Source organism: Bombus affinis, chromosome 13 (assembly GCF_024516045.1).
Source record: "Bombus affinis isolate iyBomAffi1 chromosome 13, iyBomAffi1.2, whole genome shotgun sequence".
Taxonomy (NCBI): domain Eukaryota; kingdom Metazoa; phylum Arthropoda; class Insecta; order Hymenoptera; family Apidae; genus Bombus; species Bombus affinis.
The window spans coordinates 11,032,275-11,047,820 of record NC_066356.1 but is presented as its reverse complement, the minus strand read 5'-3'; the positions used below and the strand labels follow the sequence as shown (position 1 = coordinate 11,047,820).

The 15,546-nt window shown below is 41.6% G+C and overlaps 2 protein-coding genes across 5 annotated transcripts in view; one reads left to right on the top strand and one right to left on the bottom strand.

The window, feature by feature from the left end:
* LOC126923095 (tyrosine-protein phosphatase Lar) overlaps window positions 1-15,546 on the top strand; it is a 278,024-nt gene that overhangs the window by 30,336 nt on the left and 232,142 nt on the right. The gene's annotated exons all lie outside the window — the stretch shown is intronic.
* LOC126923137 (uncharacterized) overlaps window positions 1-15,546 on the bottom strand; it is a 141,836-nt gene that overhangs the window by 104,257 nt on the left and 22,033 nt on the right. The window contains exons 6-7 of one of the 3 annotated variants that reach the window (XM_050736287.1): window positions 14,269-14,413; window positions 3,374-3,490 (exon numbers count right to left, since the gene is read on the bottom strand). The gene's annotated coding sequence lies outside the window, so the exon portion shown is untranslated. The remainder of the gene's footprint in view (window positions 1-3,373; window positions 3,491-14,268; window positions 14,414-15,546) is intronic. The other 2 variants (XM_050736290.1, XM_050736289.1) reach the window with 2 other exon arrangements.

The window sequence follows — 15,546 nt, the reverse complement described above, 5'->3', positions numbered from 1 at the left end:
ATCCATACTACCGACAGGTAATGGTCGTTGCGATTTACATTTATCGACCTTTTACCGGCATAGCCGCTGACGCGAAGCTCGAAATTACGTAAACGCCAAGTTTCGTTCGGTCCACTGCATCGTATTCGACCCGTGATTTTCATCGAGAATTTTGGATCACACCCAACTCTGTCGTCCAAATATTATAATTCCAATGTCTCTCCACTTTTAATCGCATAAAACGAATCCCATCGTCGTTGCTAGACGATAAGACACGCGGCAAGACGCGTTTCTGTATTTCTTTCAAATAACTCGCGAAATTTTCTAAATAATTATCATCGTGTCATTGGAGAAACTTTTTTGCAATTGACACGTTTTCAAAAAATAATCTTTAAACCGTGGATAGGCTTCGATTTCGAAGTTACACGTTGCCGAATTCCAATTCCCTTCGTGGTAGACGTTTAATCTAAACGGTATTAGAATCGAGCTCGACAAGAATTAGTCAGCTGTAGGAAACAAGGTTCGCGTCGTCTAATTGTTCGTAACGAAGCTACGTTATCCGAACGATCTGGATTATTTACGATCACGGAAGTAATTGTGTCCTCTCTTTAGTAGAAAATCACGATTAACGAAGCTAATAGCCACGATTCGACAGAATTTCCGCCAACGATTTTCGAATGGGAAAAAACGTCGGACTCGGAACAGAGAATGCAAATATGGAAAGTTATTTCATTGGCGAAAAATTCGAAAAGAGGGAAAAAATGAGATATGGATAGGGAAAAAAGATAAATGGACGGGTGGTAAAAATTTATAACACGATTTTTATTCCAAGTTTGATCAAAAATCTCTTTTGTTCGGAAATGGAATCGCGACTCTACTGCGCGTTGATCGAAAGTTAGGGGCATAGAAACGTAGCTGGAGTAAAGCGCGAAGTGGGGTTGGTTACTACTAGATCTCCCTCGTTACGACGGAAAATGATTATTCACCCTCTTACGCTCCGCCCTGACACCGGTGCTCTGGTACGTGCCTCGTCTGACGTTGAACGAACGTTTCCACTTAAAGACGGGACCGGCTTTATCGTGCGTCCCAAGTAGAACGCTCGTCCAGGCCGGATTATCGCTCGATTCCTTAGACCTAATCCTGCCGTCTGCGTCGTTAGCCGGTCGTGAGGAAAATTAAATACGAGTTCAAACCGAAACGATTCTCGGTTGTGAAGAACGCTGAAAATCGTAACGTACCGGCTGAGTTATTTATGGGATACGGTGTAGTAATTTCATTAAAAAGTCTCGCGAACTTTGTTTTCTTGAAAGGAGAGGAAAAAAGAAAGGTGTTACGGAATATCCACGTACGACTCGAGTAAGGTCTCCTAGGCAGTGCAACGGAACTACCCGGAAACTTTACTCCCGGGTTCGTCTATGCCGTAGGTAGATTCCAAGACTCGAGGGATCTTGCCTTTATTATTTATTGCATAGTCTTGCCGGCGTACAATCGTCCGTCTTTCTCGTTCCACTTTCTCGACGTTTACTTATTCTATTTGCTACTGAAACCATCTCCTCCGCTATGATAGTGAGACTTTAGTAATTTCACGAATCAACATTTCCTGTCATTATTCTTATACGTAGCAGCCTCCGCAATATTGCGAGCTCGTAAAATTAGGTAAAATACAAGGCGTCTCGAGAAATAAATTAACAGGTACGTGAAACGGTGAGAGTCTAAAAGCTCGGTCAGAGCCGCGTAAAATATAGCGTAGCAGTGATTTAATTGCTATGAGAAAAATAGAATGCTGCAGGCGACGATACATACAATATATATATATATACACATATACATATACATATGTACGTTGTTGCGTTAATCGGGATCGTTATTTGATGCTTCAATGTAAAACTTGATTATATCATAGAAGAAATTACTACGCCTACTCTTGCTACTCGTACCATTTTTACCGCTGCTATATCCACGCATTACACGGATACTATACGAGTTGCGGTATTACACGGCAGATTTAATACTGGACGATTAGACTGTTGAAATATAAATATTCTACTAAAGAAGTCGAAATGAACGGTGGCTTATCGTTGCAAGCGGTGATCGTACAAAATAATATATAACGCGAGGACAGAAACAAGCTGTATACATTGCCATTTATTATCTATGCAATAGTAATGTGGTAAGTATAGTCCAGCCGTAACATGTAATCGATGTATACAGCGATAGAGGATAGCTGTTAAGGGATTCAGAGAAACAATGATATTGTCTGTAATTGGCGAACGAAGAAAGTTTCTCGTGTTTGTGACAATAATCCTAACTGCGGAACAAGAGGCTGTTAGCACCGTGCTATAACCCTGTCGTCAATGACGCAACGTGCTTCTCTTTTGTATTATAGCAAAACGAGCATAGTGCATTGTTTTCCTCGAGTGTCTTCTTATCGTCAACCTCCTTCTATTCTCTACGACCATAGTCGTTTATTTTTTGCAGTTTCAACAACAACATTTTATACAGATAAAGAACATTTATCTTCTCGGGTTTCCTTTTATTTTCTCGATTGATAAGAAACGACCAAGTATCTCTAGAGTCTATGAAGTTGAAGGAAAATGGTTGAACCGTTTCTTGTCAAATATGTAACCAACACGAAGTATCTTCGTAATTATGGCTGACAAATGGAAGCATCTCGTGAAGTGGTAACTGGCGTTGTCAGATTGCAAATGCTTGCCTAGATGCTTCACGAGCTTCAAAACAATGCGGTGATAGACTGGCATGCTGGATAACTGACGAGTGGGCATTTAGAGGGAATTTGAACATTCAGAGAGTTGCTTTTCCTAGAAATGGATTCCCTAGTGGATGGGAAACTCCGAGTGATACGAAAGAAACTAGGGGCAAAAATCCACCATTTTTCACTGCGATTCGCATCAAAATTGAAACTCCACGAACCAGTTGCTTTGTCTAATTTTGGATGACTTAATGAAATTGGACACGAATAGGAACTTCCAGATTTTAAGCTAATATATTATTAAATAGCTAAGATATATCCAAATGCATCTTGACAGGAACTACATTAATAGAACCACAGAAATAGAATCTAAATCAAGATCAATTTCATATTCCAAGTATCATATAATATAGCGTAGTGTTCATTTTATGTATTTTTGTCTATTATACAAATATTTGGTTATCTAAATTTCCTATAATTGTTTAAATATCCACGGACTATGTATTCTCGTTAAAATACTCAGAACGGAATAGCAAAGTTAAAGAGGACAAAAAAGAAAGAAAGAATTAATTGGAAAAAAAATGTAAAGATCTTCTTCATTTCGCGCTGTTTACTTTCTCGAGAAAATGGCGACGCTGAAGGAAATCCTACTGAATTTTTACAATGGCCGTTCCTGATACTTACCCAGCCACCCCTTTCTCTCTTCCATCTCGAATGTTCAAAATATACGGATGCCAAGCGGTTACCTCTGACGCACCGATAAACCTTCGGAGTGTGCCGCTTTATCGTTTCGTCTCATTACTGGAACAACGAAAGAGATTGCGTTTTGCTAACTAAGCTGGAAGTAAACGTCCGAAGGAGAAGCTGAGGTGGAAAAAGATAGAGACAGAGATAGATAGATAGATAGATAGAGAGAAAGAGAGAGAGAGAGAAATACTTTCGCCTCAACGTGGCGTCAGAACCTACAGAAGTTCTTCCCACTTTCCCCGCCCGACGACAAGACGGATAGAAGCCATAGTAGCACTGGAAAACGTATACATTGGTAAAAAGCTCGCCGGCTACTTTTTCCATTTTCAGATTAATCCTTCACACCATTTTCATTTAGAGTTGCGCTAGTTTTCGCGAACTTGAGTTCTATTTAACTGGAGTAATACTGCGCCGAGTAATCACGTTTCTGAGACAACGTTTCGTTTAAGAAAGGGAAACATTCTACGAATCTTATAAATTAATCGCGTCTACAATGAAATCTGATTTATACGGCATAACGGTGACCTAGAAAAGGCTGGATCGAAGCTCTGTTGGTAGCGAGTAAGCCGATGTTGGAAGACAAGACCGCGTCTAAGAAAGTCGGAACGTTAGTACGGATTAGCGGTCACGAAGGATCCGGGCCTGTTTGTCGTGGTTGGCCACCGAAAATCCCGTCAACTCTAAAGTCGACCCTCGTTTCGGCGATGACACATTCAATCTTTCATTTCTCTAACAAGGCTTTCAAAGTTTTCCGAGGGAAAGAGACGCGCGAAACTCGTAACGATCTCGGGAACCATCGCAAATTATATTTACCTTAGAAAATTCGTAGCCGGTGACAAAGTCGTAAGAAAAATGCGATTCCAGCGACTCTGATTCTTTCGCGTATATTTCAAACGAATGGCCACTAAAGTGTTAAATATAATTTAGTAAAAATCGATTTACCTAAATGATACATTCAGCGCTCAAACTGCGTGAACGATTGTGTTTTCTATAAAATGAGACGAGTCTTAGTTCGTTAAACCAAGATTCCAGGATTACGCCAGTGTGGCGTGCTGGTAGCAGTTAGCGTGACTTCCGGCAGAGGCGCCGAGCCCCGGAAACCAATCGTACTCTCCGCCAGACCGAATCATCCGCACTTCTATAGTCAAGCGAATCCATAGTCGTATAGCCTTCGTTGGTATTTGCTAGTAATCCCATGAGAGAAACACAGCGCTATAATATTTCCCGCTTGAATTTTAATAAAGAAATTCACCTAGTTAGAGGCTCGCGTATACAAAACATACACGAGACCAAGTACATCCGACTCGCACGATAGACACAATGTGTCTTTTTATATTTAAATGACATATTCTTTATACTTTATACTGGGTAACGCAATATCCCTTCTGAAATCGCGTCTGGGAAAAGTGGCGATACGTAAATAAATCTGTGAATATAAATAATTCTGAGGAGAAAGAAAAAAGATAATAGGGTAATATTTTCTAAGGTAGACGGATAAAGACGAAGCCATGGGAGTGCGAAAGAATAAGAGACAAAGACATCGAAATTCCAAGGGTGGATTATCGGCTTTGTTTGTCCGGAAGGCCGCCATCGAGTATCGATATTTGCAATTTCGCGAACCTAGGCTTCGACCTCATGCAAAAATCAATGAACCAATAACCGAGGTTGGTACTCGTCTAGTTCCTAGTTGTCTATAGATAGTATCACGAGTACATGCGCACGTATTTTCGTTTGTACTGCTCGTTAATCTCTATGCTTGAAAATCTCTTTCCAGACCAACAACTTGGAAAGAGATACGTAGTTACGGAGGGAAACTCGCCATTAAAAATGTGTTATTTTTTTTCTTTTCCATATTTTCATCGACAAATAGAAAACCATCGGTTGAACCTTCAACGAAAAAATGTTATTTCGCGAGTCAGGATTTCGTAGTTCAAAGTTAATATCCGATCGATACGAGGATAATGTTGCAAATCTTAGAACATCGCGAGGTTAGTTGAGTAGAAATAGTCCAAGTAGAATAGAACCAAGGAATTTACCTTGTAATTAGCCAAATTTGGCTCTCGACAATTTTTGAACGATCCGTATCTCGTAATTCTAACAAACAGAAATTACATAAAATAATGTGAACATGTGTTTAATCGTGTAAGCGAACTTTTTCTGGAAATGGATTTCACCCAATGGATTATTATCGTGTAAATAAATATTGAACGTTCCGAATGTAAACTTGATTTAATAATTATAGGACGGGTAAAGGCAGCGAGTAAATCTAAACAGAATTGCGGAATAAAAGAGAAGTGAAGTAAAATGATGAAAATGGTATTACGGCAGGAGGAGGTGGATTTCTGGCGCAGCTAGTCGGCGAGAGACACGGCGGACTCGTCATAAAGCGATAAGCATTTTTCCAGCGGACGAAGCACCGATAAAAGCACGGGAATTAAAATTCAAAGGTATCCGGCACTTGAGATCGCTTAAAATTGACCAAGTTTCGCGCTGGCCTCGACTTTTAAGCGATAGATACTTTTGGCAAAAGCGGTGAAATAGATTCGAGGGAGTGACGTTTGAAGCGATAGCCGGGCTCAAGTCGTCGAAAAGAGTTGGAAGGTTCGCGAAACTCGTCGAACGAATACGAAAACATTGACGGATAAAATTTTATCAAACACGAAACTTTAATCGATTTTCCCACAGAAATAATTAAAAACCTTGCGTAGAACTTGGTTCGATAGATCTGGAAAAAAAAAAGGATTGGAATGCAAAAAGTAAGTAAAAGCTAACAGAAAATTGTCGCGTGTTCCTTGCATTTCTCGTTTCTCGAGTCTGGAAAACTGGCTGATGAACGTCTGCCTAGAAAAGACGCGTCGGTAAAGTTCTTCTTCGTCCACTGGTAAAAACTACTCGGCTCCACGTTCTCTCTCGATTTGCTTTCGCGTCCGAGAAACCAATTTTCCACGAGCCGTCGTCGTTCTTGTCGTTCTTTTGCGGTGAAAGAAGACAGAGGAGGTACAAAAGGAAGGCAACGAGTGGCAAGCTGGAAAACGAATGCTACGTCGAAAACCAAACGGAAAACTTTACTTTAGAGCGGGCTGAACAAATCTTCGGAAGGCTTATTAATAATAATTATTACACAGCGGTTAAAGTTTTATAAAGTCGCTTAAAAATGATCAAATGAGGTAAGTTAAGTTAGCCGAGAAACTTTCACGAAATAATTGGATAAATTTACAAAGAACATTAGTCTGATAAATTCTTCGTTGAAATTTGAATGATAAAGTAAATCAATTTTGAAGTAAAAGATTCGAGAAAAGTTAAGCATCTATCGAGCCGTTCAAAATGCAATTTTCTGGTAACGCGTGCGTGTATCGCGCTCGCCCAAGTAAGGTTCGGCGAGAAAATAATTTACGCTAGAAAAAAGAAATTTCACTTAGTCAAGATATAACAGCCGATCGATATCAGTATCGCTTCCGACGGATATTCTAACTTCGTTTCAGCAGCAATATTATTTCCGACGAGATAGGATGAGAAGAAAGTTACCGTCGTGCAGACTCGCTTCTAAGCGTGTCGAAAGAATTTAATTAGCAGACCTTCTTAAACGATGTCCCTCTGGTAAACGGCCGCGAAGCTCAGACCGTGTTCGCGTCTTTTTAAAAGTCCATGGACGTTGTTACGATTCGATCGATGTAACGCGTGCGTGGCAAAAAGTCCAACATAAAATGATTCCGCATAGTTCGTCGTATTAGCCGTGTAGTTTTTCGATACGAGTTAACGTCAACGTTCCTCGCAACGTCGAGCCAATTGTCAATGGTTTTGTATCAGTTACTCGCACCGTTGCACCGTTCTATTCTCCTACGTAGAAAGATACGTCTGTCGTAATCGTTTAACAAGCAGAACATGGATATTTTAGCGTTGGCCCACGAAATCATTCTCGTACCAGGTTTACGTTTTGTCGATACGTTTGCTCGCGGTTCGTGCTACTCTTTTTTTCCGCGCCTCTTTCTCGTCGATGCATCCGCATCCCGTTTTCATTTCGGAATCCGATATCTGGTCGTTGCCCCGTTTTTCCATGGATTTCGGCCGCGCCCAACCTCCTCATTTCTCGTCTCCTTCTTTCCCACTCTTTCCTCTTTCCCTACCTCGCGAATCCACGCTATCGGTCTTTCCAACCGAACACGGCGAATCTTTTTTCTACTCCTTTCGTTTCAACGAAACCACGGCCAAAGGAGGAGAAGAGGATCGAGGTTAAAACAAAAAGACCGCAGCAATTAGTTCTTTAATGGTCAGTGTTCACACGCATCGAACACGGTGTCCTCGACGAATCGACATTGCCAATTTCGTGCCATTTCCACGTTATTCAACGATCGATCGAAAGATAGGCAGCTAAAGAATATTATTTCTTCTAATTTCAATTCGTATGCCGAGTCCCTCGAAATCCCTCTTCCTTCATAACGCTGACACTCGAAATACTCTATCACGCTCTGACCTATTTTATAACATTTTTTTATTTTTCATCTAAAAGTAAGTGAAAATTCCAATCGCACGTTATCAATCGCACATTGTTGAAGCCGCCTTTTTTTACTAATTTTAGTTATGGAGTTCTCTTTCGACGATGTTTACATGAGAAATATTGACTTTAGTATCAAAAGTATATCTTCGATGTTAAGCGTACCAAAAGGTTTAACCGACAAATAAATAAGTAAATTAAGCGGAATCGACGAAAAAGGTCTGATGGAGGATAAACGGTATTAACGAGGCGGAAGGAAGTCTGTATCCAATCTTCTAACGTACCGAAATTTTAAAAAAGCACGGAGATACCTCTCGCAGCTACTTTTCACCTAACTCGAGGGGTGGGTGGTGGCGGAGAAAGGAAAGAGGCGAACGGTGCCGCTTGGCACCGGAATTCCGGTGGAATTCGCAAAGAAATTCGCGCTCGCGGCCTCTGCTTGCCCGTTTGTCTCGAAACGGTGCGCTCGGACTAGCCATAAGGAGGGTCGTAATTCAGGCGACATTCCGCGTTAAGGGTGTCTCGCCGAACCGACTCTCTTCCCTCTCTTCTCGCAGCTTGTCCTTCCTTACGAACGCTTCGAAGCTAGTTTTATTCTTTGTCCTTCGATCTTCTTTCCCTTGGTTCAACGGTGAAAACAAGAACGGAGAGAAAAAGAAAGGAAAGAACGAAGGAAGGATCTTGCAATTATCGACAGCGCGGACTTTCCACGGCTGCAGATTAACGGAAACTTCGGCCTGCCTAAAGTTTAATCGCGCTGAAATGGCTACGCGATAGTTATCAAGATAATTTCATCGAATTACTTCGATAACTGTCCTCGCTGTGTCTTCTTATTCCATACTAGTGTTCGCGGCTCCGAAGAAAACACGGCGAGAAGGTTCTTGCGCGTCCCATTTAACGACTTTAGATCAATCAATCACGAGGAAATTTCGAAGCGTTTGGTGCCTTCAAATTTAACTACACCGCGAGTAAGTTTGATTTGCGATACAGCGCCTGCATGGCTCCCGTTAATTACGAAGACAAGATCCTGGTTGTCGAGCGTTTGTACCATCTAGCGAACAGCGCGCCGTCGTTGTCATCGATAAGCATATTCGTGACTGGTGATTAGAAAAAGATTGCAGGCGAAATTTGTCGTCCCGTGGAAAAAGGAAACTGTCGACTGAAATAGCAAAGATCAGCGTGGAAGTGAAATGCTCCGCCGCAAAATAAAGCGATGCTCGTTAACGAGCCCTTTGAGTCGTTAAACCAAATATGAGCATAGCTACTAGCGCTCGTTAATTACCTACGGCACGGTAACGAGATAACTTTTTAATTTGAAGTTTCGCTTCCGGAAACTCGCGATTCTCGACACGGTCTAAAGGATCTACATGCACTTCGATTTAGTTGATTTTCGATCTGCGGAGGAAAAACGCGACGCTCGTAACTGTACGTAGCGATGATATCTCGGCGCGTTAGAACGTTAGCGCGTAGCCGCCGGCAATTTCATCAAACGTTTCATCTCTAAACACTAAACGGCAGAACCTCGGAGCGAGCAGGTTGCAGAAGGTGAAACGGAGAAGAGCCTAAGAGAAAATGGGTGAAAAAGAACGAAAGTTACGCGAAGGGTAGGTACATAACGTAAAAATTTAAGACTATTGGGTCAGCCATATCCGCTAGCTTAACAATGCTGACACAGGCATTTAGCCTCAGGCTAGAACGTATCTTTTCTCCAATACGTGGAACTGGTCGAGAGAAAGAAAGGGAAAGCACGGAACGGAGAAGCCGGGCAATCGTGAACGCTCGTGGATGGTGGAGCAGAAGGGTTGGCAGAAACGCCACAAGGAAAAATAAGAATTTCGAATCTAATTTTCCCAGGCATATTTAATAATGTACCGGGCGTACCTCCATCTTCTTTGCCATCATCACCAACGCGATTGCTTCCTCCGCGACCGCCAGTCGTTCCTCTATTATATCATCGATTTTCTTCGCTCCTGGGAAGATGAATAATCGAAAAATACGTTCAAATTAAGTCGAAGATTGAAACGTTACCGTGCCGATAAATTTTTATTATAGCTTGAAACGAAGATCCAAAAACAAGAAGCAAAGAAGGCTTTTAATTGAAAGTATCAGGGAGAAAACCATTGGATTACATACAGCGACAACGACACGAGTCGTGGAGAGGAAGGTTCTGGAAAAATATCGCTCAATTTTCTGATCTTGTACAGTCGCCGCGTCAGTTAGTTTCTCGCCAAAAGTGGAAACGCCAACGTTCGTCTTTCGCTAATAGTCCAATTAAAATGCATTTCGCGTTATATATTCTAACATCGAGCATCTTTCCTACTGTAACACCGAAGGCTACGGACATTTGTTCGCGTTACTATTCTCTGCGACCAAGTTTCTCCAACGAAATCGGATTCTTCCGTTTTTACGAATCCGTAGAGTTATTGAAACAAGTAAAGGAAAGTAAAGACAAATCGTTTTCATCGATATAGAACGGAAACGGATTCGATGTAATCTAAAACCCGGCAATCAGGAGTAAAGAGTATGCGAACGTCACCTTTGTCGTTCAAGTAGCGCAAGAGAAAAATCATAGCGATTTTCCTCCGGGAGATTCGTTACTCGTTCCAATTAGCCCCGATTCTCCGGCTCGAGACTTGAATCAATTTCGCGGAACAGTAGGTCACAGATGCCACCAATTACGTTCTGCCAATGGACCGCCATCCTTTCCTATCTCTCTCCGTCGTGTTCAGGAAACAGGCTAAATGATTTTTCTCCTCCCAGGAGTCGAAACGGCGAGACCGGTCGAGCGAAGGAAAGCTATTTGACGACTTTACCCCAATAATTATCGCGAGGGCCTGCGAGTATTACGACCAAGTACTCGACCATTTTGCTCCACCTTTTGCTTTTTTCTTTATACTAAACCGTAATAATTTCTCTATCGGATAAATTGGATACGATCCGATATAGCGCGTTCTTCCTTTAACGATATTAATGAAAACACCGTTTCACCATATTTTCACAAGCAGTCGATTTCCGCCGTTCCACGAACACGCAAACCATACGCTTAAGTTCAAATGTCTCGCGGTTAATCGAGCGTTATTTGCCAAAACACTAGACTTTGTACATCGGCGAGATCGAGACAAAAGTTTCGTCATTAGTCTTCAAAGTCGCCGCACGACTAACGAACTTATACCCTTATTGCTCGAAGCTATTAATATCGGTCGACGTCGTGTGTTAGCTCTTCTTGTCATTAATTATACCACGTTCGACTAGTCTTTCTACTTGTTCTTCTCCTTGTTCTGAACTTACGATGACGTACAAGCAACTTGAACAGATAATGGATGAATTAGGACGATTTTACGAACTTGTAAAAATCATATTTTTCAAAACGATTCGAACGTCGATATCGTCGTTTGGTGAATTATCATGCAGCAGAGATATCCTATAGAAATGCTGTTCGTCGAGGATCGCGATCGTTCTGTCTGGAACTTTTCCAAAACAAGTGGTTGAGAACGCTAAACACGGCAAGCGCGAGAAATACAGAACGAACGATAAATTTTCTTGGCTCGTGCCGATCATTAGCTGAAACTGAAATCGTTGCACCGTCAGCTCAAGTTATATATTAGGAAATTAAAATGCGGTCAGATTAAAATCTCCTCGTTTATTTCCACTCTCTTCCTCTTCTTTATTCCCGTTTCGCTATCTGAGCCGTTCGCTGTTTAAAGATAGATGTGTGTGTATAACTCATACATTTTAATTTCTTAATCCTGCTGTATTCTTCCAGTCATTTTCAGCCTCGATCGTATTTATTTTAACTTTTTTAACGCGTAAGGACATCCGCAAACAATTATTTTCGTTTAAATTTCACGCGAAAGATTTTCTTGCGATATTAAAAGGCTTTTTCGTTTGCTAAAATGAGAGCACGAATGAATTATAAAAATTCGAGCATCACTAAGCAGACTAAAACCAAACATCCTCTTCGTTGATTAAATTACGTTTACTCACGTTTGAAATATGCATTTCTAATTCTTCTCGGCATTCCGACTTTCAGATGTTTGTCGTAAATTCCATTTCATTCTTTCGAGTTGCGTAAAGTTCGACGCCCTGTTCGTAATTTCCATTATATTTGTTTCGAAGTAACTTTTTCGTTGAAACTTTTAAGCGATAATGTTTCCACCTTCTTTCCTTGCCTTCTTTCCCCCTTCACGTGTCCCGCTCGCGTACTATCGGATCTTTCGATCCGTCGTTGTTTCCTTATATCGCGCGGAAGTAGATTCCCGATCCCAAGAGTCGAAATTTTAAGAATACTTGAAAACTCTCGAGACGCATTTTACATCGAGGCTAAAGACACGCCGGATAAAGTTGCCACCCGCGGAACCGTTGCTTTGAATAAAACTCTGCTCTTTTGTGCATGGTGCTCAAACCGAGGGCTCGAGTACGAATCGAAGAGTACTTTCCCCGGCACCTGTGCCCTACGCCTACACAGACAGGGACGTATTTAAAATCGCGATAATCGCAATTGCCCATTGCGACTGCTTCGTGATGAGTTCAAACGGATTTTTGCGAAAAGATCGGTTTTAAAGCCAGGCCCGTTCAAAGGCGGAGCTCTTGAATCCGATGCTCTCTGCGGGCTCGCGAAAGAAATATGAAAAGAAAAATAGGAAAGAAAGATATATCGAGCGTTCCATTTTAAGTAACGAAAAGCCGTGTGAATGTGTGTGATAAATATTCGATAGAGGGGAAAAATAAGTTTCTGCGTGATTGACACGAACGACAATGGGACGCGATGGTGATCTCTGGTCCAAAGTCGGTATAATACAGTTCCGTTTCGGGATGAACAGCTAAGGCTAAAAGACGTCGAACAGAGGTTGTTCCTTTCCCGAAGGAACGAAACAAGCAAAGCGAGACGGAGACGCCCATCTCTTTCTCTATATGGCAAATTCGTGAAGCAATGCCGGTGAGAATTCACGCAACAAAGCTGGCACGACGAGGCGGTGGATGCAGAGAAACGAGAGACAGGTGGATGTGGAAGGTTGCGGCGGAAACGCCACAGGCATCGGAGACAGTATCTGCTGGGCGCTTCGAGACGTACCGACTTGAAAGCAATGGAGGAGGATTACGTTTTTCCGAAAAGACTAAACGAATAGTCCTACTGGATGTACTTGGTTCGCTGCGGCGTTCGATCCAATCTACCACAAAGGTTGATAAGAGTTTCTATTTTATTTAAGTCTCGCATATACATTCGCAGCTACAACTATGATAAACGGCTGATGACAAACAGCTTCTGAAAATAGCTTATTGAATTAGAAATGAATTTTGAATTGGAATATTGAATGAATATCGAATGAGAATTGTGAATTAAACGACGTTAAATGTTAAATCTTGTTTCGACCACAAAGAGTTGAAGAGCGTCGTATTTTCCTATGAATGATTTAGTCTCCGAATTATCTTGTTCAAGATAGAAACGGGCAGACGCAAAACATCGCTTTTGAATATAAAACATCGTTCAAAACGTGAACAATTTAGGAGCCACGCGCATTTTACGAGCGGAACGGAGTTAAAAGCTACTGACCCGTAAAAATCCAACACGTTTCGGCTGCATACGGAAAGATTCGAAACCGAAATAAAAACGAAAAACTTGATTTATCGCAACTCTTCCCACGCAAAGATTACACCGTTTTTCTTTGTGTACGAATTATACAGGCGAAACGTATTCGCGTTAGTTGACAATCAATTTCTATGTAAATGAACAGTTTTTTCTTAAATATGAATGAAACATATTTAAATAGCGTTGAAACATGCCTAAAGCATCGTTTTATAATTTCTATGCGTAACAGACTTCATTTCCGCCGATAGTCTAAACTACGATTAAACTTTGCTCTTCCAGATGGAATGAAGCAAAGAAAAATCGATCACCTCGACATGAAGAAACTTCGAATAGAAAAGTTTGATCGAGCAAATTACGCCGAGAAACTAATTTGTCGAATATACCAAAAGTTTCGGCGAGTCCCTCGAGGAGGAGACTCGAAAGTGAGGCCAGTGCTGCGAATGTTCGATATTTACCAGGTTAAGATGTTTCAGATAAAAATCCACAGCTCATGGTGTTAATTCGGTTTTGGAAGCAATTACGGTCGTATTTCTCGAAACGCACGACTTCCTAACCGGTATTTCGTTTCCAGTTTTCCGTTTCATCTGTCCAAAATCGTGATAGGTTCTTTTCATTTCTTCCGTCGCTCTTTTTTCGATTCTTTCGCTTGCCAATGATTCTCAACGGGAGGAGAACACTCTATGGCACGCCTCCGGACATACCGCAGGGTTGTTCGTGCAAAGGCTGCAGAAAAGATAAAATCCACCGTCTTACCTTTGCCCGCCTCTTCCTGCTTCCGTTTCACCCTCTTTATTTTTACACCTATGCTCGTTGCATTCTTCTTCGCCTCTATGTCGTTTCGGCAGATGCGTCGCGTTAATATATCCCTTCCGTCTTTTGTCAATTAGAAACGTCGAGTCTGAAACAGTCGAGTATCCGATTCGTTCAAACAATTCCCTTTCTAGAAACGTCGAGGACATTAACCCACTTTTCGCGCTTGGAAATCGACTACCTTACGACCTACTGGCAAACTCTGCTCAAGCGCGAAGACAAAATGCATTTATTGAGGCCAGGAATCGAAAATCTCACGGGAATTGGTTCGGATTTCATATCTTCGCTACTGCTCGATCTGCCGGAACGCTCTCCGTAACCAATCTTCTCGTAAAGAGAACCCTTCGAACCGTTTTCCTCGTAAAGACCGAACCAAGGGTGAAAAATAATAGGACCAGGCTCGATAGAGTCATAACTGCTTTCGACTTACAGTAGGGGGCAACTATATAACGCTTCTGAGGCAACATCGCTCATATCTTATTCCCTAAAAGGTATTCTTAATATTTCAAATCCTACGCTACCGAAATCCTATAACAAACAATTTTGCCAGAAACGGAATTGAATTTCATCGACGATTTAAACTATCTAATTCCATCGATGAAAACAATAAAAAAATAAATAAAAAATAATAAAAGAGATAATAACTAAAGCATCGTCGATCGATTACATTCATGCAGAAAAGTGTGAAGGATAGAACGATCGGAGAAACGAGAGAAATACAGCGAGTGATTCATCATCGAGCACCGGAGCAAAAAAGATAGAGAGCCGCGATGGAGAAAGGGCGAGTAAAGAGGTGAGATACTTGAAGAAATCGTGCTAGGAACACAGAGGGTTTTCGTCTTATTTCGGCGCATAGCTAGCACTCGAAGAAGAGATGACACTGGAAGGAAAATAAAAGCCAGCTCCTCGGGCCAGGTCAGCCTTCCTTTTTTCTACTCCCATCTAGCATCCCATTCTACCTGGTTTCACCTTACCTCTTTCCAGCCTACTTACTCTTCGTACTACTCGTTTTCTCGTTACCACCCTTCTAGAAATTATTAAAGGGAAAACACCCTTGAAATCTGCTTCCTCTTCATCGTTGGTAACACTGCCGAGAGAAGCGTCCGTTTCTACCTTTCGCGTCATCGATTAACACGAACAAATTCAATATGGTGAGAGGAAAGTAGTAGACAGGTAAAAATCTGAAACCTTCGAACGAACATTCTCGAATGAAAATTGCCT